Source organism: Mixophyes fleayi, chromosome 6, assembly GCF_038048845.1.
Source record: "Mixophyes fleayi isolate aMixFle1 chromosome 6, aMixFle1.hap1, whole genome shotgun sequence".
NCBI lineage: Eukaryota > Metazoa > Chordata > Amphibia > Anura > Limnodynastidae > Mixophyes > Mixophyes fleayi.
In genome coordinates, this window is record NC_134407.1 from 131,217,795 (window position 1) to 131,245,057 (window position 27,263).

General features: G+C 40.5%; 1 protein-coding gene across 4 annotated transcripts in view; it reads right to left on the reverse strand.

Moving 5' to 3' along the window:
- Positions 1 to 25,110, reverse strand: part of NCOA3 (nuclear receptor coactivator 3) — a 77,830-nt gene extending 52,720 nt beyond the window's left edge. For 2 of the 4 annotated variants that reach the window (XM_075176436.1, XM_075176432.1), the window contains exons 1-2: positions 24,731 to 25,110; positions 5,271 to 5,336 (exon numbers count right to left, since the gene is read on the reverse strand). The gene's annotated coding sequence lies outside the window, so the exon portion shown is untranslated. The remainder of the gene's footprint in view (positions 1 to 5,270; positions 5,337 to 24,730) is intronic. The other 2 variants (XM_075176433.1, XM_075176434.1) reach the window with 1 other exon arrangement.
- Between the last annotated feature and the right edge of the window lie 2,153 nt (positions 25,111 to 27,263).

Sequence of the window (27,263 nt, forward strand, 5' to 3'; positions counted from 1 at the left end):
AAGTGTGGAGCTTGCAGACAGGGCAGTCTCACAGCCATCCTGTATTACATCATCTGAATCAGAGCTTTGCCACTGCTGGACCAACCCAAACATCACATCTCACACAAACCCAACATAACAATATAACTTTCAACATGTTTTCAATGAGAACGTAACCACCTCTTATACTATTTAATCGATTATCTTCCTGCTATTCACCTTATTTTAACCTATGTAGTGGTTTACTAGTAAGTGGACCCCTGCAGCCTGCCAAACCATTCACTTATGCTTGATAAAAGTGCACAGGGCCTGACTAGTATCTAGAGGAATGTGGAAGGGAAGGAAAATCTAAAACAAAAACTCAGTGTGAGCGCATACAATCTTTTTTTTTTTTTTTTTTTTAGAGGTAACTGTGAATTGGGTTTAAATGCAGTTTTAGATCATGCATTGCTTCCTGCAGCTACAGCTACTCCCTGATGCGAAACATGTTATAAGTGCAACCTATGAGCAATAAACACCATTCTGCTTACAAGACCCTGCGCAATACCTACTACCTCCTGTAATCCTATGACCTACAGATAAAAGCTAGCACGCTAATCCATTCACTGACTCTCCTGTGTAAAACACAGTGCACTGAATCAATGCTCTGTAACAGACTGCAGAGTAGCAGTGGTCAGTCGCCCTCAAAGAAGTGCTGCAGCATCTATACCCAATACCCAGAATAAGAGGTTTCAAGTGTAGGTGAAAGAGTGGCAGTGTCTACACTCCTACAACTAGTGCGCAGTTGGCGAGCAGCTTGTGACAGTGTAATACCAGTAGGAGAGGTCAATAATGACAGGTTACAGATTAAGGGAACCCCAAGACAAAGTAGTAAAACAGGTGAGAAACAGGGTAGCAGAGTAAGAAATGCAACAAATACCAGATCCATGCTATTATACAACCAGTCAAAACTTACTGTGAAATACCATCATTGTTGCTAACTATCGTCCAATATGATTAAGGCATTAAAAGCTCTTCGGTGCACAATACAGGCCACTATTACACATGGTAATCACAAAGATATAATTTCCTTAGATTCTACACAGGAAAAGAATCATCCAATGACATCTGCTGGCTTATTCCATGCACAGATGACAGCAGTTTTCAAATGTATGTGTCTCTCAATTTTATGAGTTTTGTGATATTTGTCATGGAGTCAGACAGTGTGTCAATTAGCATATTGTAAAGTGCTTTCAATAAAAAGATTCATATAAAGATAACACTCTTATGTTACTCTAAACATCTGGAGGATAAAAACACTTCTGAGGCAAGCCACCATGGAAAAAGGCTTAAATAGATGCTGCACAAATTATCAGCAACTGTTTCACTCTAAATGGAAACATTTTTTGTGAATTTTCTTGAACTGTTCTATACAATGTGCTGGGAGAAGGAGGAATTGCTCAAATATTTCTTTACCAATTCAAGTTGACTAATCTAACCTTCTGTGCACTGCTATTTAAGTTCAAACAGGCAGCAAAATAGAGTGATTGTGACCCAAACATGGACTGCTGTAGTGTGACAGCAATCAAAAGGTCACTGGCATGCTGTGTTTGGGGTAACCACATACAGAAACTAACTGGACAAACAACCAATAACTGCCCTTATATGACAACAGCTCCTTTTACTCAGAACTAGCTAAATACTTGGTGCCATTTGTGGAAGTCCATCCTCCATACCAAGGTAAGGTTGTTTACTAAGGAGGTGCCAAAGTGCTCATATACAGTAATCCATTCAACAAAGAACATTTATAAAAATAGTTCAGGTAACAGTTTGGAAAAGGAGATAATGTCTATAGCAGCCAGATTTTAGATTTTTTTTGGTACAGTAATAGAAGTAAACATCCGATTTGTTACTAAGGGCAACACCAACTATTCCTCACAATCACCTGAAAAACAGTCTTCATAAATCGCCATCAGCAGAAGTGTCCTCCAGTATAAGACAACATTTTTATTATTTTAATAAAATTGAAAGACTAAAGCCACCTCTATTGGAAAAAGGTAGACGGGCTAAACTAGACTGCGGACAGACGTATGCCAGGTTCAGCAATACAGCACAGTAATGCTAGGCAGTAATACAATGCACCAAAATAAAATATATATACACACACACAATAAATATATATATATATATATATATATATATATATATATATATATATATATATATATATAATTTATTTTACAAAGACAAAAAAGGGACAGTAACTTTAAAAAGAATGTGTGTTGCTGTGTGATGGGCCCAGCCCAAGGTCACTTCCTGTACATGGTTGTGTAGTAGGAGAAGGAATGCTGCTCCCAGTCACAGAGAAATTCAGTGATAAGACTCACGCAGGGTTCCTGGGCAACAAATATGTCTAGTTCAGCATACATGTATCCAGCCGCACTATGGATTTTGTGAATGCTAGTATTAATAAATAGGGAAATCTACATAACTTGTCCTGTAGTCAAATCTGACATATCATAAAACGGATTCAATATGTACACTAAAATTTCCATCACCAAAGAGAACTCAAACAAATCACCATACACATCGCCCAATACCAAGACACATGCAAGTTTTGTTAATGCCCCACATGTTGCCCCCTAGCTTCCATAAAAACAGGGTTTTATACAAAGTTATTGGCCTATTAGCAACCCTTAACCGAGCACTACCCTAAACTCTGGCAACACCCATCAAATATAGATATGGTCTATTACACACTTATAAGTCAAAGATAATAATAATAATAATAATAATAATAATAATAATAATAAATACTACACACCCATGTAATGCATTATCTATGCCAGAAGGTGACTGTAGCATCAGCAGGATGCTTGATGCGAATGGTACAACCCCTGTGCTCACAACACACTTCGCTGTTTACAGAAATTTGCGCTGGCTCTTGGAAATGTCAATAAAAATAATCTCCCATGTTAACAATAATAGATTAATAATTTCTACAAAATATGTTAAATCTCAGTTTTTTGAGTGATATATATGGAATGGCCAAACTTGTGGATATTGGCGGGATTAGCATCAAAAGATCTCTATCTGTGCAGAATAGAAGAAAAATTATAGTGTACTGCTGTCCATAGATTATCAGCAAGAAAAAAAATAAGAGCATTGCACCAAAATGCAAGATATATTATACTTTGTAGCTGTTCAAACTGCATAAAAGAACAAAAAGTAGCACTGTGTATTTTGACCATGGTAAATACTCCACAACTTCACGGTCTATGTAAAAAAAATAAAAAAAATGTAATTCTGAAATGTCCACCAAGCTGTGGACAATAGTCTGCCACCCCTTCCACAGGACCAGACAGTGAATTAAGGGGTTAGCGATCACACAGCTTACTGGGATTATGAAGTATAACCAACACACTTGGCACTTAGTGACAGTATTCATTGTAGCAGTGGGGGAGAAGTGTTTGCTTTAGCTGTAGCTGAGTATTAACTGGTGAACAAGAGACTGTAAGAGAAGTAGTTTGTCTAACACGAGGTCACAATCCAAGCTATCTTCAAACAATGGACCCTTATTTTTCAGTACTAGAACTAATTACAAATCATGAGTACGCAATAAAACAAATAAATAAAAATCATTTGAATTGTTCCGCTTTATATCTGCATCTGAAAAAGCTAATGATCCTAGATAATTACAGAATGTGATACCAATGTAGATACGTTAATATAAAATGTCCAGAACAAAAAAATAAAGTAAAAGGTTTAGTTTAGTTTGCACGTCAAAAATGATCCTCTTGCTGGAAACCTAGATTTTCACATAAAAGCATTTTATATTGCCAGCAGATATACAAACAGTTTCTCCAGATCTGACAATGACAAATTTTATCTGTGCTCAGAGCCCAATATGTGTGTAGGCTGTCTCTCAAACTAAGCATATTGGGTCACTGAAGACTCAGAATAAAATAGTATATGGTAAGGTTCCGAAGTTGGTTAACCAACTACATCATACAGACTCCATCTTATCCCCTGTTGGCTATATGATAATGTGCCAGCCATCACAGTGCAATATTTTTTTTTACTAGACTATTTTAGTGTTAAGCACATTTAATATATAAATGCAGGGCTATTTATTACATCCATGCCTAGTTTAACCAACTTTCTAACTTGTCTGTGATGCAGGGGGACCATGTGACTTGCTCACAAACACAGAGCATACAATGTGATCCAAACAGAGCTCTCTCATTTCCATCATACACAATTAAAGAACTCCCGATAACATTAGGAAGAAACGCCATCCAATTCATCATCACAATGAAGAAAGCAAATTCAGGGCGCTCAAACACAGACATAGATGTGTGTGCACTGAAACTAGATTGTGAGTAGTGATATTTTTAGATTTTTTGAGCATGAGCATAACTTCTTTCATCATGTAGAGATGATTCGCCAATTATGTAGTTTGTGTTGATCTGTATATACTGTAAAGAAGGTCAAGTTACTAAATAAGCTTTCAGATAACCCATCACTAAAAGCAGAGACTTTACAAATATACAAATGTAAAATGCAAAATATGACAATAGACGCGTACAATTTCAGAAACAATGAGGACTGCTCCCTTCAGAGATGAAAACTCTAGTCTCTTGAACAGGTTAAATCACCCCCTCCTGGGGTAATAGCCATTTTCCATGCAAAATTGGGCTAAGCTCAATTCAGAATTATACAAACATTAGCTGCCCCAGCAAATAAGCAGATGGATTTATATGGCTTGGCTGGTTCGGATATTGTGACCAATGATTGGACAGTGATAATTGAAAGTGGCTTACCCTATAAATGATGGCCCTAGAAAATTAACTCCCCAATACTCACTTCAAAAATTTCCCAGCAGTTCCTAGGAAAGGAACTTTTCAGTACCTCTAATGCAGGAAGATTGGTTTACATAACATTTGTGGAAGTTGGAATAATTCCCCTATGAAGAGAGCCACCCGATTACTTTGATATACACCAAAATTACCGTTAGTACCATGGTAATGCTGTGCCTTTTTTTTTATAAGCAGCCCTTTAAAAAAGATACTCAAACACTTTCCCTTTGAATGTCTCTCAATACAAATTTTAAAGTTTACCTGTAACCTACACACACTATGCATTAAACATGTATCTTAGCAGTCAGCACATAAGTAAATTTGTGACATTTGTGTACAATACAGCTGTATCTGCTGTGAATAAAATAGTATTGCAACATATAACCTAAAAGATTAAGGATTTTAAACCTACTTAACATGGGTGGAGGAAAACAAGCCATTCCTTAAACTAACCTGAAGTTGGCCAACTATTCATCTAGAACCACAGGCTTATAGACCAGATACAGCCATTCATTGTCTCTGAAAGATTACAAGAGAGACGAGTGTCACTGGAACTTCTATAGCCAATACAAATACCACCACCAACATTTATGACACAGACAGTGAGAGACACTGTTTTATATCACATTACACTCAAGAATGGTGTTAATAACTGTACATTGCTATTGGGCTTTACTCAGCTTGTACTAATAATTTTTGCTCTCTTTTTTTCAAAACTCCATGACGTGCATTTTAAAATAGTAAATAGTGTTGTTGCAGGACTTATACAATGGTGCTAATAAGTTTGCATGCAGAGCTCTCTATTCGGTAGATATGTCATGGATGTTCTCTCTGCATAATCTCTTTCTCTCCTCTCAAACCCCCCTGTCACGACTTCGGGATATCAGTGACATTGATGTGAGGTATTTCCACTTCCAGAAAGAATCTAAAATATGACAATGGATAGATACAAGCAATACAGTAAACAACAATCCACACCTTCTAAGAAATGGACGATTCATTTAACCTGCTCTGTCCTAACACCATCATACAGTGTTAACAGATAACCCTCTAAACGTGCTCATAATCTGCAAACATGAATGCATAATTCCTCTAGCAGAGACATATGCAAGTTGTATGTCAGAGTAAATTGAAGTTTACAGTTCAATCAATGCACCAACATATGGCAACAAAAAAATAAAATATCTGGGAAAAAAAACCTGTAAAAAAGGGAGCTCATACATCATTAACATTAACTATTAAATTAGTCATAAAATAAAGAAATCTTTGCATTGCCACATTTTCTTGCCCAGTGAAGAGCAGACTTTTTGAGAATATCAAATTTCAATAGTTTCTTTAGCTGGAACTGGTTAACAGGATTCCTGCAGCAATCTTTAATGGGATGCTCTTTTCCTGAGGAAGAGCCATATTTCTGCAGGGTTGCCATAGTAACTGCTTCTCCCATACTGCCTCAAGGTCAGGCCTACACGACAGCCTCACATGCTTAGATTCTGAGAGAGGAACAGCAACCGGTAGAAATGCACTCTTACCTGGGAGAAAAAACCCCACATAAAAACAATCAACTTCCCATAAAAGATAAAAATATGAGCATAGGAGTAATGAAAACAGTCTATATTTTCCAGTGTGAAAATATATATCTATGTAGCCACCCTTTTAGTGTGGGGGTGCATGCTCGAATCAATAAAGCACCTACTCCCTCATGCTGGTTTTCTTTTTTGCCCAGCTTTTGAGTGTGAACATGACCATGGGATCTGACAATTATACACAGTCTGGACACAGGTGTTGAATTAGGGTGTTACAGTGCAAACACTGATGTCATGTTAAATGCCTATATACATCCCCTATACTTCTCTCCTGCTCAGTGGCTTAAGCTGAAGTGGTTACATAATGAACCAAGTTGTTCTCCTCACACCTGCACAGTACCAATGAAAAGAGACTTCTTCTGAGCAAGCACCAGTCTGGCACATGCACAGTGGGCACATACACTGGACAGTACATGCTCCAAAGACGCCAGTCTCTGCTCTTTTAAGATCAAGACGGGAGGCTCAGTGTTCTCCCCAGCACCTATTTCCCAGGTGCTCCACCCGGCTGTTTTTACTTGCCACCTGGCTCTTACAGCCCAACAGAGTCCTATTATTATAGAATAAACCATTGTTTCTCCTATTAGAACAGGCACTATGTGAGCACTACAGCCCGTAGTGTGTGCGAGACCACTGACCACCAGTCCTGGCAGGTGTGGGCAACATTTTTCAATACTGCTGCAAAGAATTACATTGCCCCATCCAGCTATTTAGGGCCACCCGGCAGTCAAAATTTTCTGGGGAAAACACAGAGGCAACGCCAGGCCCCTACAATTAATGTTCCACCCCTGACCACTGCTACACAGTTCTTAGGAGCAACTGAATTGTAAATTAAAGCACTCATCTTTGCTACTATGACAACATAGCTATAGACAGTTGCAGATAAACCAGTTTTAATGTGAACTGCTCTAACTCGCTCAGTCTCCCCGGTACCTCACAGGCTCTCCTGGCTGGGTTCAGTACTTCTCTCTCACTGAAGCAGGCTCTTAAGCATTCTAGCTCATGAGGACAGCTGGGTTCAAAATTCAACAGACTATCCTCTCCAAAATCAGCTGCCCCTCTCTCGCTCTGTGCAGGTGGTAATGTCTGCACTATTCCCCTCCATCACTGGGAAGGGTGGATGGGTTCTGTGTGCCTCAACTCAGGTATTTTGTTCTTCCAGAATCAAGGTAAGAAAAGATGAGGTGGGCAGGGATTGATGACATTTTTTCTAGGAAAAGGTAGTGGGGTAATTAGCATATCAGGCCATGCCCACTTCAGTACACCCCAAGTGGCAGGGGTCCAATGACATGACAATCACATTCCTTGGCATTTACGAGTATGGATGGGGCTTCAGCAGTTCATACTGTGGCCCCATCTACCTCACTGAAGAAAAGCGCACCCAGGAGAACCGCTTGCTCTCTCGGGAGATTCTGGAGTTCTTTCCCCTAATTAATGAGTCTTCTAGATAATTTGGGAGAGTAGGCAACTATGAAAACGAGCCTATTAGCGAAGAAACGGTGACAGCTCTTTGCCTCATTGACATCACTTATTCCTAGTGGATAGACACTGTCCACTGTGTGCAAGCAACAGATGAACTTTAAATCTGGGGGGGAGGGGTTGGTGCCGAAAAAAAACCTGCTGCTATGAAAAGGTCTTTCATTTCAAGTACTTGACCCAATTAGCGTCTTAGCCGACTGATTTGTCACGTGTACAAAACTCCCTCGTTGCACGCAGGGGTGAACCGCATCTCTCACACAGTACCAGTCCAATAAAACAGATGGATGATCATTTCCTCTTAAAATGCTTCAGGCAATTATTCAGTATACACAATCAAATTATCTGGTGGGTAGGTGTGTGTTCTCATATATGCAGACAGGTTAAGTATTATGGAACCTTAGCTTCATAAGATTTATATAAAAAAAAACATTAAGGTCTTATTAGCTCCTTCCGCTACGGCTACTACTTTACTGCTCAGTTATCTCACCTTTACAATTTTTCGATCAAAAAGAATTACAAAAACTATATAGGTTTGTTTTTTGTTTCACTTAAAAAAAAACAACTAATGTTTTCCTCACATTTTGTTGTGCGCCAAAGACTCATTTAAAGAAAAACTGAATCTTTGCCATGTCAGATATTCAGAGCAGCAACAGAAAGTAGCAATGGAAAATTCCATTTATCTTTTAAACGGCCCTGGTTTCTCTAATAGTGCATGAGCAGGAAGGCACCGTATGAAGAAAAAGCAGACATTCCGGTGGCTGACTGATAAAAGACCCCATTTATTTATACACTGCATTCCTGTACATAGACTAGCTGCATCCCCACACCATAAATACCTTTATATGAAACACACCCTAATTTATATGGATCTCAGAAGTCAGTGAGGAGCTCTGTGATCACCTAAATGTACAAGGCCGGGGAGATCTAAGGCGACATCGAATATCTGTAATTTACAGTGGGGGGTACATCATCAGCTATTTATATAGTGCTACTAATTCCGCAGCGCTGTACAGAGAATTCACTCACATCAGTCCCTGCTGCATTGGAGCTTACAGTCTAAATTCCCTAACACACACAGACAGACAGAGACTAGGGTCAATTTTGATAGCAGTCAATTAACAGACTAGTATGTTTTTGGAATGTGAGAGGAAACCGGAGCACCCGGAGGAAACCCACACAAATACGGGGAGAACATACAAACTCCACACAGATAAGGCCATGGTTAAGAATCGAACTCATGACCCCAGTGCTGTGAGGCAGAAGTGCTAACCACTAAGCCACCGTGCTGCCCATACATTATTAGTGCTGTACATTATTTCTTATAACAAGTATTCTGTCATCATTTCAGATTACACAGACTTTACTTAACACAAATAGCATTGCTCATATAGTATAACATTTAAAAAAAAAAAATCAGCCACATGCCGGTAACTAAACAGATCTACTATTACCGACTCAGAACCACAAGATGCAATATTTAAACCAGGAAAGTGTGTGGCTCAAAACAAGATCAGATCAGGTCAGTGATATGTGGTATAGATCTATTCAGTGCCGTAACTTCTTGGAAAGCAGACGACAGGCCCTGTGGGACCGCCACCAGTGCTGTGTCAGAGGTCAGGGTTTCCGTAGCATCAAGGCATGTAGAGCTCCACAATGCCATGCAAGTGAGCCAACGTACTAGGGCTCTAAAATGTAGTTCTGTTTAAAGGGAAAAGCTGCTGCTGTTGGCTTCCGTTCTGGGCAGGAAGTGAAGTGTAGAACAGTGCACAGCAAGAGAGTAAGAAGCTAGCCATAAAGGTAAGTGAGGGGAGAAGGCTGGCTTACCACTCCCTAGAAACTGGGGACCCCGCAAAACTTTAGCTTTGGAGAAAATAGGTGATAAACACAGAATACTTTATTCTGCCCATGGCCTGTCAATAGTTTCCTAAAAAATGCTTGTACACTCAGATTGTCCTCTTAGATTAGGAACCATGGTCAATGTCCAGCTAGTGTAGAAAAAACACAAACAGCGAGGTGCCACCATTAATATATTAAGCTTTGTGATAATCTGTCTTCACTCGCAATGTCAAGTGGAATTAACATTTACATATTGGAATACATTAAGAGGGTTGTAAGACCAAACACATGTTATATATGTTGTTATTCACAAAGTCACAGAATGCAAACGTTACAAGGATTATTAACACATTGCTACCTTGCTGGAGCTTACCTTGCTTGTCAGAAGAAAAGAATAAGATAAAAAAACCTACTTAAAGTTATGAAAACTCGGCTTTCCTCATACCACAGTGGTCATGCCATCCACGTAGGTTTGTAGATGCAACATACAAAGCTGCTAAAACGTTTGTTAAATTATTTACTAGTAAAATTTGAGTACGTATAGGTTGTAAATATTCCCCTTTATTGATCCTTTTTATATAAATTGAAAAAAAAAATCTTGTTCAAACATGTCACTTTATGGTCTAGTAGAAACAAAATACTGAATCAATGTAGAGTTATCAGATGAGGATGAAGTGCAGCGCACACTCCATAATCCTATGCAACCAGTGTTGGACTGGCCTGGCGGTGTCCTGGGGAAACACCCGGTAGGCCTCACTATCCAATGGCCCCACCCCCTTTTGCTAGGGGGCGGCTCCAGAATGCAATCACCAAGGCCCCCATGGAGAGGTAAGTGTAGTAACAACCAGTGCTGCTAGTAAAGTAGAGGAGCTTCCTGCTCAGGCAGGAACTCCTCAGTGTCTCCCATCTCCCCCTCTGCTATGCGCTGATTGGCTGACACAGCCACTCAGCCAATCAGAACAGGCACACCCCCTACCCACACTGCCATTAGAGGAAGCAAAGCAGGAAAGGTAAGATTATGTGTCTGTATGTATGAGAGAGAATGTGTGTCAGTGTGTATGATAAATGTATTAATGTGTGTGTGAGAGAATGTGTGTCAGTGTGTATGATAAATGTATTAGTGTGTGTGTGAGAGAATGTGTGTCAGTGTGTATGATAAATGTATTAGTGTGTGCTTGTGTGTGGCTGTGTGGATGAGAGGGGGGTGAGTCAGTATGTATGATAAATGTATTAGAGTGTGTGTGTGTGTGTGTGTGTGTATGAGAAATTAATTTGTGTGTTATGGTAATGTATGTGTGGCCAATGGGACTTGTGGCAATGTAATAGGGGTGAGGACAGGAAAGGCTGTTAGTGAAATGGAGGTGAGGACAGGGCGGCTTGTGGTAATATAATGTGAGTATGAGGTAGGTGGTTGCTAATATGTGCAATTTTATTTGTGGGGTGATGGTGGGTCAATTTAATTTAATAGTCGGGCCTATTAATTTAAGATGAGGTGGTGGGACCTTTAATGCTGGGGTGGTTTGGAGCTATTAATTGATTATGGGGTTAAGTTTGGGCAGGAGGGCTATTTATTAAATGTGAATTATTTAATGCCATGGTTGTGGGAAATAGTTATATTTATTAAACTAAATGCTATTTATTGCCAGGCCTGTTTGGAGGTAGGGAAATAGGTTTATTTATTAAATGCGGATACTATTAAATTAATGTCGGGCCTGGTTGGAGGGAAATAGATCTATTTATCAAAAGTGAATACTAGTATTTTAATGTAGGGGCTGGAGGGAGGCCTAAATATTATTAAACGTGTGTACTATTGATTTAACGCCGGGGCTAGTTGGAGTTTTCTAAATGTCACGATTCCTTTTTTTCCCCGGATAGGACTCCCAACATTGCAGGATCCAGACAAGCATCAACTAAGCTAAAGACACCAGCTGCCACAGGTCAGGAAATGACAAGAAAAGGACACACATACACAGGTACATACAGTAGGCGCGCACACACATACTGGGCCCCACCTAACATTTATTTAGCCCGACTACATGATGTTACTTTCAGGCTTTTTTCCCCAAGGCCACTTTAAGTTCCCAATCTGCCCCTGCCCTTTTCTATGTAGGTGGGGCCCACCCAAATCCAAGATTTGCAAAGCGCAAGTCACCTGCACCTTCAAGAATCGCACACGTCATGACGTTGCGATGCTGGCAGCGTACAGGAGCTGCAAGGACCACAGATAGCAGATGAACCAGAGGTAAGTCACATTTACTTTTTTTCTTTTAAACTGGACAATGTTCCCTTTTTCCCTGGGGTGGTGGGGGGGGGGGGGGTGTAGCCTGTTCTTGGCATAATATGAATAGGGGGCACTACTCTGTGGCATAATATTGTTTGGAGCCTAATTTGTGGCATAATATGATTTGGAGACATTGTGTGGCAGAATATGATCTGTGGCATACATTGAACTGGGGCACTACTGTATGGCATAATATGATTTATGGCACTACTGTGTGACATAATATGAACATTTATTTGTTGGTTCCATTATTAATTTTATATATATAAATGCACAATCGGCACACCTGGGCTTGACTAGATTTTAGCCAACCCTTGATCTGCAGCAAAGGTAATTCCCATGGAGCCAAGGTTGGGGGGTGGCACAGTATATTCTTCTCACTAAGAGTAGTAATAGTATGCGGATACACAGGTTAATTGAAACTATTCTGAGACACGGTGCCCCTCTGCTTGTATGTGTGTGTTTTCAATGTTTGTCTTTCTTTAAAACATTATTTTTTCATATTTGACCGTTTCATCATAACAGCTACACACCTTCCACTACGTATGTAGTGCTCTTAGGGCACTGTCCCTGAAACTTAGGACTTCTGTTCTGCCTGCCGGGATTATATGTCACACTTCTTTGAACAGGCAGTGTATACTTCTGTTGATGGTGTACACAACAATGCACGCGTTTTGCTGTAGGGGAGTGGCCTAGTGCTTTTCACACACACCCTTTAAACGTGAGAGCAATTGATTTAACATTGTGACTGGTTGGGGAAGGGAGCTAGAGTGTACATATTCCTTTTTCAAAACAGGACCCCAACATGCCAGGTTTCAGACAGCAACTGAGCTTAAGACATCAGCAGCAGATAGTGAACGCTGCAAGAACAGGTAAGAGAGAGCAGGACAGTCTGCCAACTTTTCTGATTCTAGTGGGGCAAGACTTTGTCCCGATCTAAGTAGTGGGGCCCAGACTATGCACTCTTTATACACACTGCATTCTTTATATACTACACTATGCCACTAGCCATGCCCTTCATGGGCTGACCACTCCCCCTCTAGTGTCTGGTCTTGCCTCTATGGTGGCTGGCCACACCCCCTCTGGTTAGACTCCTACCATTGCAGTCCCCCCTGTGGGCCCTTCATGCCCCAGTCCGACACTGTATGCAACACGTAACCCGAGCTGAAAAACTCCAACCTTACCCTAATCGGGACAACACATTGCCTACTTAGAAATACCTGTTTTAAACAAGAAAGTCAGTAAGTGAAGCAATCATGAAAGAAGTTTATACCGCTTTTGAAAATGACCTCCTTGCTACAAACTCACCAAACAGAGTGGCTGTAGTAGACCAGCTCAAAGTCATTGGGATGGAAGCTTCTACATGCGTGATCTGTAAAGAAATATTGCTAGTTGAGATGGGTGCAGTACTTCCCAGCTGTGAGCAACACTGCAATGGTTTTAATTTTTCTACCCATTTTAGCTGCTGCAAAGTAGAAGACAGATGATCTAGTGTTGCAGGATGCAGAAGCAGCCCCCTGCATAGATTGTAGCTGTCGGCAATGTATATGAAGAATATAAGGAGAGAGAGCATTTAACCCTTTAACTTTCAAGTTAATGACAAAAACCCATTAGTCAAGAAACTTTATTTAAAAAAAAAAAAAAAAAAAAAAATATTATGAAAACTTCTATAAACCCAGCTCTCCATACAAGCCAAAACTTGCAGGAAATAATCTACACAGAAATTTGAAACCAACATTAAGGGAATGGTGCATATTGCATAGAAGTGCTGCAATATTTGCAATGATCAAAGTTTATAATCAGGCAACTCACACATTGGGACCAAAAGTCTTTACAGTACTAAAAACGTTTCAGCAAAATACTTCCAAGTCACACCATTTGCAGATTTGTGCCGTATTCTAACAATTATCACTAGAATATTCATTTCGGTTTATCTATAGCACACAAATTAAAGTTAATTTTACCTTGCTATAAAAAAAAAAAGTGATAAATCATTACAGTAGCTTGGGGAAGCTATTTATATTGTTTGTTTTGCCATTCAACAAGTCAGTGTAGCTGGAGCTTGGTGAACTACAACAATAAACGTGTGTACACAAGTAGTGTGTAAAATGCTCTTCACAAACTGAGCTCAGGTTTTATTAGCCATTTATGGTCAAATAAAGCCATGGCAGATTTCGAATATAAAAGCTGTTCAAAGCCACTAGATGATTGCAGTCACCTATTTATTCCATGAAAGTTGTGTGAGGTTTATCTCAACAATTCCAGCTATACAACATAGTTTGTGGACTATTTTCAAGTGCATATGTATCAGTCTCAGTGGTCGCATGGTCTGCCTGAGAAATACAGATCGGGCTAGTGCAGAGCCTGGAAACAGGAGCTTTAATAATCCAAAAATATTGCTGTCTGACGGAGCTCCATTTTCTCTCTTATACTGAACTGCAGCATCCAAATGCAATACAGTGGAAGCACTTTCTTACAGTAAAAGTCACAGAATATCCCCGTGTTTACGTGGGTGTCCTCCAGGTGCTCCAGTTTCCCTCATACTCCAAAAACATAGTAGGTTAATTGGCTGCTATTAAATTGACCCCAGCCTCTCTCTGTCTGTGTGTACGTTAGGGAATTGAGACTATAAGCTCCAATGTGGTAAGAAATGATGTGAGAGAGTTCTCTGTACACCGCTGCGGAATAAGTGGCGCTATATAAACAGATGATGATGATGGGAATATCTTACACCAGCCACCAGACTAGGCTTAGCATTGACCACTTGCAACCAGATTGGGCTCTAAGAGAGTAATTTTGCCAAGGACCTGTAAGGGATATGGGCCAAGGCTGAAATTTGCCCTGGGACATATGGGCTTCTAATTATGGCACCATCTGTTCCTTATCTAGTTGTATGGATAAAAACAATTCAAAAATAAGTATTTAAAAATCAGCCCCCTCCAATGCCACTTCCAGAAATCTATCTAGTCTGTCAGCAACACTTATTAGGACCATTTTCAGGGGGCTTAATGTGAACTGGAGGAAAGAAAAAAATAAAATAAAAACATTCTATGATGCATTTAAATACTGCCACTCACATGTCAACACCTATACATAGATAGCAGCCAATCCAGTGGCTAACTAAAAAATTGTGTGCTGCTAATAGGAGAGATAGCTAGTTTTCACACACCCCCCACCCCATATTAAAAACAAAAACACACAAAAAAAATATATACATATATACACACACACATACATATACACACACACACACACATACATACATACATATACACACACACACAGCTGGCTTCTTCTACAAATAATTCACCGCTGCAATCTTCTCAGGCCAGCCCGGTCTGTCTTGTTAAGGCTCCAAGGTACAGACAAGAGCAGGATGTAATCAACATTTTATTATATAGCACCAGCAAGTTCCGTAGCGCTTTACAATTGGGGACAAACACAGTAATAAATACTGGGTAAAACAGACAATGATGTGAGAATGACTTACATTCTCTAACAGAGAAGGAGTATCATTGTATGAAGCTATTGCTATTAAGACTCCTCAAAATTCTTAGCATTTCTATTACCCCATTCATACTGCATGAAAAACCTGGGTTTTTGCCAGGACAAGCCCAGAGGACCCAGGTTTAGGTGCAGTATGAATGGTGTTAGTGAAAAATCCTGGGTCTAAAAACACGGGATTTAGACCCGGGACTTTTAGTGGAGTAATTCCCGGTCCCACCCATGTCACCTGCACTATGAATGGTGAGACACGGGTTTTTCAGCCTGGGTACCAAACAAGTAAAAAAAAAACCCCCAACATCACAAGAGGAGCCAATCAAAGCTCCTTTTGTGATGTTGCCATGGAAACCCAGGCAGACCCATGTTCAGTATGAACAGGGTCTGTCCGGGAATTTCTCTCCGTGGGAGCCTCTGCCCCCGGCAATATCCTGGGTTCATATACCCGGGATATTGCAGGGGCGGCAGTATGAAAGCAGTATAACACTGCCTTATTGGAAAGGGACACTCCCTGAGGCAAATTAGCTATGAGCAACTCATGAGCGACTCACTACCTCAAAGATGCCCAGTGACAGATCAAAAATAGTTACATGCTTTGTTTACTCAGCTAGGCACCTTATCCACAAACTAAACAAATTTGTTTACATTTATGAAGAAAGAGAAAAAATGTAAAAAAAAAAACAAAACAATAGTTATACAATATAATTAGCCTGCCATCAACAGAAACGAAAAACCGTAGCTCCGGAAAGATTTAAAGGACTCTCTGTGGGGCACAACAGGATGACCACCACTGCTAACTGCAGGGCCATTACAATATTAATAGGGGCCTATTTATCAAGCCTAAAACCAAATAGACAGCTGTTTTCGCATGGTTTTGGCAAATTTAGGGATCCAGCCTATTTAAAAAAAAAACTAACGCAGGAAATACGAGCGATATCTTTTGCTTTAGGTAAACTAATGCAGAATACAGCAGTTCCCATAATTCTCAATAGAGACTACAATCTGGAGCAATTTATGAAAGCTTAGTTTTTTGTTTTTTTTTGAGCTTGACTCCTATAGCCAACGCAATCTCAGCATGGTGTTAGCACCTGTGGCCTATAGACATTGCCAAAGAAGACCTTGGAATCCTTTCCGGCAGGCTGGACAGAGCAAGCACGCGGCTCGAAGTACAGACGCAGGGGTGGAACCCAGGTGTGCCTCCTTTTGCTGGGAAGCATGTAGTGAAAGGAAGGTCTATGAGACACAGTCATCTTATCAGATGCGCTGGCATGACTGCGAATATCAGTGATAACAGATGTCACTTAACGGGGCAAAGATGTGGTTATTATTAAACAGCCCCTTGGAGAGACCCTTAACTGCCAGCACTTGTTGTTAATAGTACACTATGGGAATAGGGCACAATGCAGCCTAAAGCTACACAAGCAGTGTTCTCACAATGAGGCCTGGTTTGTAAAACATTTTTACATAGCATTAGTAAATAATCAGGTCTTAAAACAAATGGGTTTTAAAAACCATAGCTGTTAGAATAATCATCTGTGGCAACAGAACACCACATCTCTTAGTGACCAAAATTAAAAGGCTAAAATAAGTACTTTAACATTGAATTAAAGCAGCAGAGTCTGGTTATAGAGCATATATGGAAACTTTGTAGTCCATGACTGACGTGATACAGAATCCAGGAAATGCTGTTCTTCAGATCTAATCCAATTCTTTCAGGACTCTTGTCCCAGATCAGTACTTCCGAGCAGTTGTTATGCATCTGATGTCACAATGAATATAGAAATAGTATTCATCCATTGGGAAGGTGGCACAATGGTGAGCACTGCTACCTCACAGCACTGGGGCCCTGGTTTTCAATCCCATCAAGGTGCTATGACAGTGGTTTCCAAACTGTGTGCCTAGGCTCCCTGGGGTGCCTCGGCGATCTCACAAGGGTCCCTTGGCCAGGGCCAGTGGTAAGCAAGGCGGGGGAATACTTGGTAATTATTTTGGCTTAGGGGTACCTTGAAAATATTATAGAGGCCCTAAGGGTGCCTTGAACTGAAAAAGTTTGGTATCCACTGTGCTATGATATTAGGGCTGAGTTTTCTCCAAGTGCTCAAGTAATAGGTTAATTGGCTGTGTGTGGTAAGGAATTAAAATGTAAGCTCTAGTGGGGCAAGGAAATGAATGAATGGATATTCCCTATAATTTGCTTTATAACATGTTGACTCAATATAGATTAAAAATAATTACAAAATCGGCACACAATTTTAGAAAATAAAGAAACAAGTAGAGCTGGAAAAAGTAAAACCTATTTAACAATCTGCTTCATATTACAAGGGAAAGCGCAATGGAATACATTTATTATACTTAATCGTGCATTAGCCATTTAATTAACTATTGCACTAGACATAGGAGAATAAAAGTTACAAAATATTATACAACGCTGTACAGGGAATGTTTATTATTTAGAAAGAATTAAACAATTACTAATCTAAAGAAATTATCTGATCATTTCTCTAACAGTACCACTTCTGCCACCCCTCTGCTAGTCACTACACAGGCAACAAATCCACTTCAGAATCCAATTCAAACTCCTTACAGTCACATTCAAAGCCCTCAACCAGTCCTCTGCTCCTTACACATTAAACATCATTTCCACATACACACCCCACCCCCCCCCCCCCCCCCCACAATCTCATCTCCTAACTGATTACCTCTTCAGAGTCCCACCTACAGGATTTCTCCCACCATGCTTCCAACCACTGGAACACACTCCCACACCTAATTATACTATCCACCAGTCTCCAAGGATAAGCTCTCACAGGCAGGTCCTTATCCTAGTGTTTTCCTTACAAAATTATGCAAGTAGTATTTATGTAAATTTGTTATTCACATTTATATAATTTGGCACTTTTGTACTTCTAGTATTTTACTACATATTCTAATCCATTATGCATAACGCCTCAAATAAAAGAGCAATTTTGCCACTTTCAGACTCAGCCATTCATAGGCCTATCATTGGCTTTCAAAAATCTTCCACGCGAGTTTCCAGGCCACTCCCCATTGGTGATCTCATTGCAATACACTTGAGGTGTGGGACTATTGTAAGGGGTATTAATTAATGTCATCTTGAGCCATAAGGGGGACACTACTCTATATGGATTATGCTTAAGCATTTCTACAGCTAACATAATGCCCTAGAAAATAACTAATGTGAAAAACACTATGTTTTAAGCAGCAACACATGTTCACATGATTACTGGTACCATTTTTACATTTCTTAAAAAGTGTTGTGAACTCTTGACCAAACCCTTCTTAAAGACTTTCCTGCAATTTACTTATAGCAAATAGGACATTTCAAATGAGGAACCACTATAGCTACCTGATAGGTGCAACAATGACAAAAAGTGTCATGTGGCTTTTTTCAGTATAAACTTGTGCATTGCAGCCCATCCTTAGCTCTACAATATAACTTTTTAGGAAGGGCTTTCATAGTACTCCATTGAGCTTGACAAACTTAGAAAACCAGCACCAATAATCACAGTGTAAACCAGCTCTTGGCTTCAGGTAACACCAGTGGTTCCCAAACTTTTTCAGTCAATGGCACCCTTAGGGGCGTATTCAATTGTCAGCGTTAACGCTGCAAAACGAGCGCTCGAAAAATATTACCGTTTATACGGTAACTACTCGCTCAATTTCAGCTCGCAGCTCCCTGAGCAGCGAGCTGAAATTGAGCGAGTAAATTACTGTATGAACGGTAATTACGCGCAATATTACCGTATAAACGGTAATATTTTTCGAGCGCTCGTTTTGCAGCGTTAACGCTGACAATTGAATATGCCTCCTAGAGTCTCCAAAATAATTACCGAGCAGACCCTTTTTATTATTAGTTGGGTCAAAATAACGTAATAAGTATTTAGGTCAGGTATACTTCGTAAGTTGTTTGCAAAAATAATACACATAAATCCAATGGAAAAGAATATATTTATATATACATTTATTTCTGACAAAGAATAATTTACAGCTAATATTCAGAGGAATAAGATCAAACAAAATTTAAACTACATGTACAAAAATCATCACTTTGCGCCCCCTTCCATCCACACTGCGCCCCCTTCCATCCTTTTGCCCCTCCAATGCTGTTTCCTATCACTATTTCCGCTCCATTTCTTTACTTACGATACTTGGCCTTCTTTCTTCCATTTCTTCTGTTTTTACTTCAGTCTTCTTACCAATACTCCGGCGCCCAGGACCCAGCATCCTCCTCTTTCCTGCCACTTCTCACTGAATATGTCGGACGTGAGGACATCATGCCCAACATTCAATGAGAAGGCAGGAGGATGCTGGGTTCCGGGTGCCGCCGGATTGGTAAGGATTTTTTGTTGTTGTTTTTTTGGCCATGGCACACACTTTGGGAACCGCTGGGTAACAGAATTTCTTGGAGTGCTAACCATTTATTTGATATACTAGGGATAATGTTAGTTTAAGAAGGTGTAGTCCCCTTTAATTAGCCTATACCAAAAGCAGTATTTGCTAGATTTACTGCTGAAATGTTTTGGGGTAAGAAAAAAAAAAAAAAAGAATACAGACCCCGGAAGGTCTCCTTCTCACAAAGTCATTGTTGCTTCCAAATCTACTATATTTATATAGGTGATGTCTGGTTCAGGCAATCAAATAACATTTAAAATTAGATAGGATGGCACCTTCCTTTCTATAGGGTTGTTCTCCATCATACTTTAGTAGATATATACAATGGGTTCCATATAAGCGTGGCTTTGCCACAACTGTTCAATCATTTGGCATACTCCATTGGAAGCTGCAATGCAGGAGTCTGAACACGTTGGCCAACTTCCCATGACAAGTATCCTTACAAATTTCTATTAAAGCTGTAGTTCGGGCATAGAGATTAAGAAGTAATAATGTGCAAGAGGCAAGGAATATGTTCGCCATGCAGTCCACGGTGGAAAAGCGATAAAGTTTTACCATATACCCGACTGATGTGTGTGGTCACTAACAAAAGGTTTAAATATTTTTATTACAGAATATGAATTTTTTTTTTATTTTACATTTTTAAAATAACACTGTAGAGCTCATCCTTATATAAAAGATTAAACAGTGACCTAGTGGTTAGCACTTCTGCCTCACAGCACTGGGTTCATGAGTTCAATTCCCGAACATGGCCTTATCTGTGTGGAGTTGTATGTTTTCCCTGTGTTTGCGTGGGTTGCCTCCGGGTGCTCTGGTTTCCTCCCACACTCCAACAACATACTGATAGGTTACTTGGCTGCTATCAAAATTGACCCTAGTCTGTGTGTGTGTCTCTCTCTCTCTCTCTCTCTGTGTGCATTAGGGAATTTAGACTGTAAGCTCCAATGGGGCAGGGACTAATGTGAATGAGTTCTCTATACAGTTCCATAACTGACATAGTAAAAGGCATCAATATGGCACGCTTGCCATGACTTACCAAATCCATACCCGATAAATTTAGGTTCTCACAAATTGAAAATAAGTAAATTATTATTTAGCAGTTATATTTATTAAGGTGGCCATTCAGTGTGCATTTAAGATGAGTTAATGGCAAAGTTAGACCAGCTCAATATTTGTTAAAAAATGTGCACACCATTTTTATGGTTATATACGGCACATGTAATAATAATATGATGATTGCCTGCTACATAATCAACAAAGTCACTTGTGGAGGCAAAGTCATAACTAGCAATTTTAGCACCTAGAGCTAGAAGGAAGACAACTGTAATCAAATCATCCTAAAAAAAAAAATATTTCCCTGCACCTCCTTCAGCTTTGCACCCTGTCCCTCTCGCACGGCCCTGGGTACACTCCTTTATGGAACATGCTCTAAACCTGAAACAGCAGTACTATCAATATTGTCATTGCCAGCTGGGTAGTAATAAAAGTGGTTTCTTTTTTGCATAATACACTGCAGAACATCATAAGTTTGTTGAAATAAAGAAAATGTCTACCTTCAGAATATAAATATATTAAGAGAAAAATCCTCAATGAAGTTGCCAATTTAAATTTAACGGCGGGGATTTCTTCATGACCTAAATAGAAAGTCATTAATCCCACAGATCAAATAACCCAAAATGTATTATTTACAGGTTTAAAATACAGATACTATTTCTTCCATTACTGAATGAAAAAAACAAAACAAAAAAACACTTTTTAATTGTTTTTTTTACTGGTTAAACTGTACAAAAAATTGTCCAAGCGTTTATTTTCCAAACCTAATCACTATTCTTTGCCATAAATTTATTACATGCACTCTGAGTATTTAGCACTCCATTTTCTTGGAGACTGTCCAACTTCAGTTAGGTTGATATATGCAGTTCTCAGACTATACCCTGCCCCCTCCATGGCATCACCTGTTGCAGTTTGAATGAAATAGTAATAGAAAAACTGTCGCTACTCACTACAAACCTGATGACTTTGTATTTGTGACACATTACAGTGGGCTGGGAAAAGACAGAGCACTGCACCTGGCCAACCAAAGATGGAGCATCTGTAGGAAGGTATGCTTGATGTAATCTGCTAGGAAGTATATAGTAGCAAACAATTAGCAGTAGGACAGAGGTTATATTTGCAAAAAAAGCCAAAAAGATCCACGAAGATGGACTTTTCCTTTAAATCCATTAACGGAATTTCCTAAAGTTTCCTTGAGAGGCATTAAATCCAACCCTACAAGTTTGAGCTGTATTTTGTGTAAGTAACTGATAGATTGAGCCAGAAGATTATTTTAGTAAAGAATTTAAGCTGCATGTACAGGCTCAAGATGATCTAAAAGTACACAAAGACCTCTCATTGGGACCTATCAGGACACTTGAAATACCCAATTTGCTAATGACTGCAATCTGCTAGTGCATGTTCACAAGTAGCTTATGATCTTGTAATCTAGCCACTGGGCCACACCATCAAAATTTTGGATCTGAAGCCAAATCAATCACACAGCGCCAGTGTATGTGTTGGGTCAGCCAACACATGACCAATTAACAGAAGTAACATGCCCAAAAGTGAAACGTGTATAATGAAACATGCAGTGGTTGCAGGTCAACAAATCCTTAGGAATATTGAAAAAAAGAACCAAAAACACACACACTGCCCCATGAGGATAACAGTCTACACATGTACCATTTTGTCCTGTTCAGTCACCACTACTGGAGCAAACACACCAAAAAGAGAGATAACTGCATCCTGTGGCCAACAGGAAAGAAAACAGATGGAGCCTGCTACATCGCCACCTGTACCTGCCGCACAGAAATATAAAGCTGTATAATCTAATGGTTTTAGTGTACTTTTCAGTTTTTTCTAAAGTCATCATTGAGCTATAGTTAAGCAATGCTACGCGTACTCTCCACTGTCCAGCCAAACACCTGGAAACATGACACCTGCTGTCAAATTAACCCTACATTGTCAACAAAGCAATGTCAGACTGCAGCAGTTTTGGCAGGGGAGTAAAACATTTTATGTGTACAGTAGGTAGATTTAGTATTGCAAAATGATAACACATGAACAGTAAATTGATCTGTTTCTACAGGCAGCAACCATGGGCTTCTAGTAATCACTACACATTCAGCTTAGCAACTTCACTCTTGTTGACGTTCCTAAAGATGCCGCCAGTAGTATGACTGTTTGCCACCAGCGTGTAACAGAATATCGTTTGGGTCCATAACAACCCCAATTGCCGCTCATTTCCATGCAGGACCTAAAGCAACCTTGAACACCACGCTTACTGAAAGGGCTCAGCTTCCACAAACAAAGAGCACAATCGCAGTGTCCCCCTCTCCAGCAGGAACATTGTTCACTTAATGAGAAAGCCAAATAGAAGCCATGCTTCCAGCTCCTTGTTAGCGAGACCCTGAGCAGCAGGAGGAATAAGAGGTATCAAGGTTAGGACCTGCTTGCTTTGTTTACAGTTTGCTGAGTGCACAGAGAGAAAAGAAAACAGGTTTTCTCATGGGATTTAGTGGCTCTGGCACCCTAACTCTAGGAGAAGGCAAAAACCTGGACAGGGACTAAAAAGATTTAAAGAGAAAGCGCAATCTTTTGTTAGGGAAAATAAATAAAAGGGATATCACAGAAGGAACTTCAGAGGCACTTTAACCTTTGCTGGTAGTGATTAGACATCTCAGTTAGAAGGTCAATTAGAAATCAAAGAAGGGAAACAAGGTGAAGCCTTGGCTCCCAGCTAATTGACAAAAGCAAGACAGAGCATCTTCTGCTAAGGGCTATGTAGCGGCCACCAATGTCAATGCACTGCAGTAAAAACTCCACCATGGAACCCATCATTATCCAGCAGACAATACCTTCGCTAAACCTCCCAGCGCTCAATGGACTAGTGAAAGAGGAACTATTAATATGTACTCAACATATAAAACAAATCCAGTAGCAAGAGGGTTAACATAAGCCATTATCTCAGACCAGGCTAGGTTATTCATAGTATGCTGATGAGCCACCCCCCTCCCTTCCACAGTCTAACAAGACATGCTTAATAACAGATCAAGAACATATTAACATACCCCATTTTATTCAGCAATAAAAGGTACAGCTCTGAAAACATGACAGCTCAAGCATTCACAGTATTTCAGCAATAGGATAACAAGGACATACAATATTTACTCCCAAGGAGTATTCATTAAAATATGGAGCATCACATGAAACAGGCAGCAGAATATCCAGTGAGCAAATGGAATTTGTTAAATAATGAAGTGGTCAGGACATTCAATCCAGCAATTAAAAGGGTTAAAAGGCAATTTGTAAATAGATCATGTCATGTACTTAGCTATGGTCTGCATGAATAATGAACAGGGAGGCAATGTAATCCAGGAAAAAGAATGTGTACATCTATCTATACAGCAACTGGAAAAATGTAGTACACACCAACTTGAGAACTGCAATGAAGATATAAAGTGTCAATCAGATTGTGGCAAGTTTCAGGTTGCAAGTCAACTTTCTAAATGTACAAATATAACAAGGAAAATAATCCAGCAACATATTCTGCAACCAAGCAGCTTCCCAGTTATATGCAGGCAGTGAGGGGCGGAGGGAGCTGCAACTTGCTCAAGTGCACAGCAGGTTTCCACAGCTCAGGGTGACAGCTTTCCCCAAAAAGCCCTAAAGTTTGCGCGCAGCCAGTGTACATCCCTGAGATGGACTAAGGACAGGAGTGCCACATTGCAGTTCAAGGCATGCTAGGAGAAGAAAACCCCCTGGGAGAGTAAAAGACATGTACTCACGAAGCGGTCTCTCTCCTTTTTTTTGCTCCTTTATTCCCCTACCGAACACTCCGCCATTTTCCTCGCTGTTTATTTAAATGGCAAACACTCCCCGGGCAGGGAGAGTTCCGTCCTCCCGCAGGGGCTCTTGGGAGCTGTAGTTCTCAGAGACGCAGCGCCAGCCCAAGCCGCCAGGGGCGAGGACTACATCCCCCGACAAGCCATGCGGCACCGCCTGCAACAACAGGGGACAATGAAGCTTAGTGCTTTTCACTGGGGGGTTTATTTTTAGTAGGTCGCTAGATATAGAAGGAGGGGGTGTTGTGGAGGGCAGGAGAGGATGCTGCTCCCCTCAGGTGAACTCCTGTGTTTATAGCACAGTGAGAGAGTTGGGCATGGATGTCTGCTGGCTACATGATTTGCAAAAGCAGCCAGAGCTGGTAATGAGGAGGAGGTGGAGAATTAGGGTGGGGGATGGGAGGAGGATTATTACCATACCAGCTGACTCCAGGTCACAAGGGACACCAGAGCTGCTCCTCTATTTCCAATTCTTAATTCTGCAGCTATTATTGTCATATTCTTCTAATCTATGTAAATGTAACACCTCTACAGCTGGAAGGCTCAGTCACTGCACTCAAGGCTGAGTTAGAGATGTACGTTCTCCAAAGAGGTTCTGAATCAGCTTCAATATTGCTATCTCAGTCCCTGTATGCTGGCTTGACAAATTGTTATAATTATGTGACTGGATCAGGATAATATAGATTGAGGCTGCTTGTCAGTGAGCACCCCCTGGATGTGATAATTCATTACAGAATGCTGTTGCATTTCTGTTCATAGAACACTATACACACCTCTAATAACGAAAGGTCTAACATAACCCATGTTGCGTCCAGTAAAGTTTATATTATATTATGTATAGTCCATGAAAAATACAAGGGGTCCAAAACAACTGATTTATTGCATTTCAAGTGCCAACAGTTATATTTTTTTTAACCGTTATATTACTATGTGGTTGAAGTGGAAATTTATAAGTGAATGGAATTTGATAGTTTTACAATGAAAGCAGTAGAAGAAGTGGCGGTATGGCATATCACTGTATACCACCCCACTTTGACCACTGGTCTATTATATATAACTTATAATTATGAGGGTAATTTATGACTAGACAGCACAGTATTAATTAGTGCACCTTGTTTTCTACTGCTACGACTAAACTGGCAGCACATATATATGTGCTCTCTGATGGATTCATAGCACCTTGTGATCTGCCCCTTCTATGTGTGTGGCGTTGTAAAGTTGGCAGCTTTATCTGCTTACACATTTGGACCTTTTCCCTAATTAAATTAAACCTTTTTACAATATTTATTAATCAACATTTATTTATATAGCGGCGGTATACTCTGCAGTACTTTACAATAAGGAACACTCAGAGTAAAAAAATACGACTATTAACAGACAGGACCGGGAGAACACGGTAAGCATAGTAGGACGTGCCCCTTATGTTCTACCTACCCACTGTAATTAGAATGGTATGGAAATGGGCATGCACAAGCTCAGGGCCAGGGGAGGTAAACTCTGGAGATCCCAGCCGACCCTGTTAACAGGCAAAATGGCAGCATTTGCTGTTTGGAGATTACAATCTGCAGGATTACAAATTAGTATCCCAATGTGCTGCCAATTCAAACCCTATTTAAAAGAGGAGCTCCACCTAACCTTCAAAGACATGTCCATTCTGAAATAAATGGTTTACATTTAATTTACTAGGTGCATGTAACAGATTCTGGATACTATATTACTAATCTTGATTAGCGCTGGCTTACCTGAGGTGCGGAGTCTAACGATCTCCCCAGTGTTCACCAAGAACTTCCGCAAAGGCGGGGTGGGCTTCGCTGCCAGGAGTCGCAGGTCGCGGTCCCCAGGTTCGCCCCAAGATGTAGTACAGCGGAGTGAAGCGGAGGTAGCGGAGTCAACAAGCCGGTTCGGTACACAGGAATGGAGTCAGGCAGAATCAGAAGGCAATTCGGAGTCAACAAGCCAGGTTCGGTACACGGGTCACATGAATAGGAGAATGGTCAGCAAGCCGGGTCGGTACACAGGGGTAGGAGAACCAGAGAAGTCAAACAGGCAGAGATCAGCACACAGGTAGACACTGGAAACTGGAAGACACTGCAATCCACGAAGAACAGGAGCCAGGAACAGGTAAGTGTTGCTCTGACACTCAGCGAGTGCCAGAGTGAGGTTTTTATGCTGAAGGGGATTTAAAATCCCCGCCTCTGAGATGTGGTCATGTGACCGCCTCCGGGTGCGGTCATGTGGTCCTGGATGCGGAAGTGCGGCTTCCGGACGGAGCGGCGGGGATAAGGTAAGTCCGTTACAGTACCCCCTGCCATAAAGGTGGACTCCGAACACCTAATAGGGTTTCAAAGGAAATTTTTTATAGAAGGATTTAAGCAGACGGGGAGGATGCAGATCAATGGCTCTTACCCATGAGCGCTCCTCAGGGCCGTAACCCTTCCAATCTACCAGGAACTGTATGGCACCTTGGACTTTACGA